Below are 5,747 nucleotides of genomic sequence, written 5' to 3' on the forward strand. Positions count from 1 at the left end.
GGGGGGGGCAGGGGGAGGCGCTGTGCTGGGACGAGTCCACTTGCCATCATCTTGCCAGCTGTGCCAGGAGACACTGTGCCAACAAGGTCCTTCTGGAGGCCATAGGAACACCTCCCTTCCTGCCATCACCCCTATCAAGCAGACTTGTGGAGGAGGGCCCTACATGTGCCAGGGACCGGGGCTCGTGACACTTGTCCTTCTGATCCTCTGACAGTCCGTCTGACAGGGTGGGTACTGTTACTGTCCCCATCTTACAGATGGGGAATCTGAGACCCCAGGGGAGGGAAGACGCTCATTCAGGTGTCACGGTGAGGCTGTGGCTGAGCTGTCCAGCTGCAGACATTGTGCTTTCTATAGTCGTGGCCTGCTGGCCCGCCTGTCCCTGCAGGGAGTGGTGGCTGGCTATCTCGTCTTCAGAGCTTGGGGGCTCCTCTCCGTCTTTGTGCCGGTAACCTGCGGTGTGATGACCAGGATGGCGCCGGCAGACGGGGACAGGAAGAAGCCACTGGGTTGGTGGCGGAGGATGCAGTTAGCTTATGTGGCTTCGGTCCAGGTGACCACCCCTCTTTGGCTTCAGTTTCTCCATCTTCATAGTGGGCTTGGTGAGAGCCCCTGGGAAGGGGGTGCGGAGACTGTGCGCGGGGCGCTGGGCTCGGCACTGTGTCGTGTGTACCCTTGGGGACGCCAGCCCCTCTTGCGGCTCGCTCCTCAACGGGCCTGTACCAGGCACCTGTTGTGTGCCGGGGATGGGGGGCCAGGCAGGGAACAAAGGAGACGGTTTAGAGTGGGGACGAGTGTGCAGGAAGGAAGCAGGGAGACGAGGCAGAGCCTGGCCTTGGGGAAGCGGTGTGGGGGCCTCTCCCAGCAGGCTCCCTCCAGCCAGTGTCCAGAGGAGGGCTCTGTGGGGCATCTGGTGGGGGGGGGGGTCGCATCAGCCAGCAGGGCCTGGGGGCAGGAGCCTGGAGGGGCTGGAGCCAGCAGACAGTGGCAGGGAAGAGATGGGCACTGGCGTTGGGCCTCGCGGGCTGCGGGCAGGACACTCATTTGTGTCCCGAGTTTGCCGGGAGCCACAGGTGGGTTTTAAGCATGTGTGGTTTGAGAGGCTCTCCCCGGATGCCGGGTGGAGAACACACGCGCAGAGGCAAGAGTCCCGGGGGACTCCGCCTAGGGAGGTTGGGCCGAGCAGGGGACGAAGGCAGGATTTGCTGAGATCGTCGGTGGCGGGTGGGAGAGACACGGCCTGGGAAAGGGCGGTGAGGCCATCCTGACTTGTGGGACACCGTGGACCAGTCTGTCTGGACAGTTCCTCGCCCCGTCATCTGGGAGGGGCTCTGGGAAGAGCGTTCGGGAGGACACGCACCCATTCTCCTACTTGAAGAAGGAGCCTGCCAGGAGGATGGTTCTGGAATGATCTAGGAGGGTGGCGGGGCATTGCCTGGCCTCCTTCCTGCCTAGTTACCAGCATCCTGCCTCTGGGTTCAGCTGGGCCTCTCGGGTGGTGACACACACCCAGAAGCAGGAATCGGTATGTGCCTGACCCTGGCCCCTGCATTTTCTTCTTCTGTTCCCATCACATCTCATTTTACAGATGAGGACATTGGGGCCAGGATGTGGGTGGCCTTGCTGCCCAGGTCACACAGGTGGCACGCAGCTGCGGTGGCCGTGTGACACAGGCCATCTGCTGCAGGATAGAGCAGTGAGGGTGCTGAGGGGACCCTTCCTAGGGCAGAGTCAAGAGCCTGGGTTCCCAAATGCCAGTGTCTTTTCTGTCATCTATGAAAGCGCGGCTTGGTCGCCTGCTTGCTCCGGCGCTTCTGGGTATAACAGCAAAGTTAAAAATTAATATTTGCCTCAATATAAAAAAGTTTCAGAGGACCGAAATTCAAGGCATGTTGGAGACCTTAAAGCAGGTTTTTCCATTTACATTCCGTAGCACGACTGACATCGGGCCCAGGTGTCACCTCCAAGTTTGTTGTCCCCACACAAGCAGGAAGTGGGCAGAAGCATGAAAACAAACTTTGGAGGACACAGTCTGTTCCAGGCATTGCACTTTGCTCTTGTTGCTGTGGCCCAGACTGCCTCCTGGACATGCCGTCCCAGGCCAGGGGCCTTCTAGGTGGTTACGCATCTCACTCTGGAAGGAACTGTCGCAGGGACAAGCCATCCTTGCAGACCCACTTGGGAGAAGGAAAACAGGGTGACTTGGCCAGGGGTGTCAGTAGGGGAGAGTCAAACCTCTCAAAAGAGTTTACGTCTGAGTTGAATCCTGAGTGACCAGAGGAGGCCAGGATTATGGAGAGGCTCTGAGGAACAGCACATGCAAAGGCCCTGCAGTAGAAATAGATTTGGCCTGTTTGTTGTACCTTGACCAGCAGTGTTGCTCCGGGAGTGAGTGAGGTAGGGGGTGGGGACAGGGAGGTGATGGGGCGATTCCTCAGGGCCTTGGAGGCCATCAGGAGCACTTTGGAGCAGAGGAGGGTCACGGTGTGACTCATATTGTGTCTCGTTTTCCCTTGATAGTGTAGGGCAGATGGTGTGTTTTGGGCACCATGGTAAGAACTTCACAAATACTCCCAACTGCCATCGGAGGCAGGTGACACTGTCCCCACTTAACAAATAACAAATGAGGAAACTGCGGCACAGAAAGGTGACCAGCCCTGCACAGATTGTCTAGAAAATAAAAGCAAGTGCCTGGATTCCCGCTGGGGTCTGCGAGGCCCAAGAGCCATGGCTGCTGGTCTCCACGGGCCACTTCCTGCTTTTTCTTCCGGCCTGGCCCCCAGATGGGACCCTGGAGCAGGTGACACTATGGCTGAGTGCCAGGGGTGGGGCCTGCTCTGGGACCTGCAGGATTCCTGAGCAGGGAGGAGCCTACTGGGAATTGTGAAGGGTTGGCGCCCAGCCGGTTGTGAAAGGTTGTGAAAGGTGACAAGGCGCCGGCCACCCGCCTCCACCTGAGTGCCTGTCTCCTTGTTGGGTCCTTCATCCCACAAACTGGTCACTTGCTCCGTGCCTGGCTCTGTAATGAGAGATCGGAGACCGTGCCGGGCAGAGGCTCCTGCTCCTACAAGGCTGTCACTCTAGCAGATGTGCGGGAGGGAAGGGACAGACCACAGCCCTGTGAACCAATCAGCAAATTGGAAGACGCCAGTTCTGAGTAGAATTGAGAATCGAGCAGGATGGGGACCTGCTTTATATTTGGGGGGTGCTGGGAGCTGGGCAGAGAAGAGATAGTTTGTCCAGGAGTTGCTAGTTGGCCCTGTGGATGTTGCCAGAAGAGAGTTCTAGGCTGTGGGAGCAGTCAGTGCAAAGGCCCTGAGCCAACCATACCTGTTTTGAGGGAACATGGCAGAAAATAATGTAGCAGGAGCTGAGTGAATGAGGGGCAAAATAGGAGGAGGGGAGGCGACTGGGCAGGCTGTGCGGGGCCTTGTGTGCGTTAGAGGACTTGGGGTTTTTACCCTGAGATAGGTAGGGGCCTTGGGAGGCCTCTGAACACAGGGGGACATGCTGTGATCTGGCATCCACATGCACCCTGTGGCTGCTTTGGGGGCGACAGTGGGTAGCCTGAAAGGCAGCAACTGCACTGGTCCAGGCAAGCACGGTGGCCTGAGTGATGGCCTTGGATGTGCAGAGAAGTGGGCCAGCTCATGCTCCTTCTGGAGGGGGACCCACAGAGCTTGCTGCCAGGCTGGGCGGAGTCCTGGGTCTGCCACCTGAGTCAGCCTGCCTGCCCCTCGGGGTGACTACAAGGACACAGTGGCACCTGCGTGGGACCACTGAGTGTGGGTGGAGCTCTGGGGGACCAGTGGTTACTGTTGGATGACATCCAGATGGGTGGTAAGGAGGCAGGGACTGGGCAGGGACCGGTTGGGTGTAGAGACTGGATAGTGTGGCTCCAGAGGCCCATCGATGAGCTCTGCTTTGTTTCTAGCAAAACCGCAGAGGAAGCGCTGGGGGTGTGCGGGTGATTGGGGGAGGGTCTGCATCATTGCCTTCTTGCCTCTGTTCCCATCCCAGCTCTGCTCCTTCCTTGCTGAGTTGCCTGGGCAGGTCCTGAAACTCTGAGCCTTAGTCTGCTCATCTGGGAAATGGGAGTATTGGCCCTGGTGTCATTCTTTTGGTCTTGCTGGAGGGTTTGCTGAGATGTTGCCCAAGATGCGGTTAGAGCTGGGCTGGGAGGGGCGGCCAGTGCTCCCTATAGGGGCTCTTATCAGAGCCTGAGAGAGCGGGCTGGGTCCAAACAGGTCCCTGGAGCTGAGGGCTGGTCCCATGGCCAGTGTTGTGCTGAGGTCTCCTGGGCGCACTGAGGCTTTGAGTGACCCCCATGAGGATATGGTGATGAGGAAGGGATCCAGCCTAGGGCGCTTACTGGGCCTCCTGGCACCACACTGCTCAGGTGAGGGGTGACCTGCCCCTTAACAGCTCTGACTCATCATCTGCCGGCTTATCTGTCTGCTTTCCCTCCTCCGGGAAGGCCTCCACCTGCCCACCCAACAGCCTGGGTTTTAAGCCTCTATTGTTCCCTCAGCCTGGCATCTGCACCCATGTGTGGGGCTGGAAGTCAAAGGGCTCCTGGTGGGACCTGTGCTCTGTTCAAACAATAGTAAATAAACAGCCAGGGCTTCTGATCTGCCCCTGGTGCCCGCCCCCCCAAGGAGGGCTCATCACCTTCCAGGGAGAGGTGGCCCATTTTAGAGCTTGGAAACTGAGGCTCAGAGAGGGTGATGTGAAGTGTGCGGGATAGGAAGCCAGGGGGCCTTCCCTGGAGGCTGAGTGGCATCCTCTCACCCCCCCGATGGCCGTGCCAGTGCCCAGAGAAGGTGGAGACTGCACAGCTCATGCAGGCAGGGCTGGGCTTTGAACCCAGGCTCTCTGGTTCCAGCGTCCACATTCCTCCTGGCCATTCAACAAACATTTAATGAGCACCTGCTGTATGCCAGGCACTGTTCTAGGTGCTGGAGACTCAGCAGTGGCCAGGCCAGGTGAAGCCATGTGCTGTCACAGGGCTAGACTTCCACTGAAAGCCATGTTGTGGCAGCGGGAAAGGGCACGTGTTTGGGAGGGAGGGGCGCAGTCCGCTGCATCTGCCCGCGGGTGGGTGTGCATGCCTGTGGGGAGGGGGTTCCTGGCAGAAGGAATAGACCCTGCAAAGACTGGAAGCTGGAAGTGAAGAGACCCCAGAGCAGGAGGAAGCAGGGGTGGGGCTGGAGGTAGAAGACCCTGTCAAAGGTGGGATTGATCCTGCGGTTTCTTTAGGAGGGAGGCTTGGAGGCCTGGTCTTTGTTTTAGAAAGAGAACCACAGGGGCACCTGGGGGGCTCAGTCCGTCCAGCCTCCAGCTTCTGCTCAGGTCATGATCTGGCAGTGAGTTAGAGCCCTGCATCGGATTCTGTGCTCACAGCCCAGAGCCTGGAGCCTGCTTCTGATTCTGTGTCTCCCTCTCTCTTTCTGTCCCTCCCCTGCTCATTCTCTCTCTCAAAAATAAATAAACATTAAAAAGGAGAAAGAAAGAGAGAGCCATAGGTGGGGCACCTGGGTGGCTCAGTCAGTTCAGTCCAGCTCTGGATTTCAGTTCAGGTCACCACTGTCTCACAGTTGTGCTCCGCACTGGGAGTGGAGCCTGCTTGGGATTCTCTCTTTCCCTCTGCCCCTTCCCTGCGCATGCTTTCTTGCTCGCTGTCTCAAAAAAGAAGAAGAAGAAGAAGAAGAAGAAGATAACCCTAGGTAACCTAGGAGAAGGCTGCT

Source organism: Suricata suricatta, chromosome 12, assembly GCF_006229205.1.
Source record: "Suricata suricatta isolate VVHF042 chromosome 12, meerkat_22Aug2017_6uvM2_HiC, whole genome shotgun sequence".
Lineage (NCBI taxonomy): Eukaryota > Metazoa > Chordata > Mammalia > Carnivora > Herpestidae > Suricata > Suricata suricatta.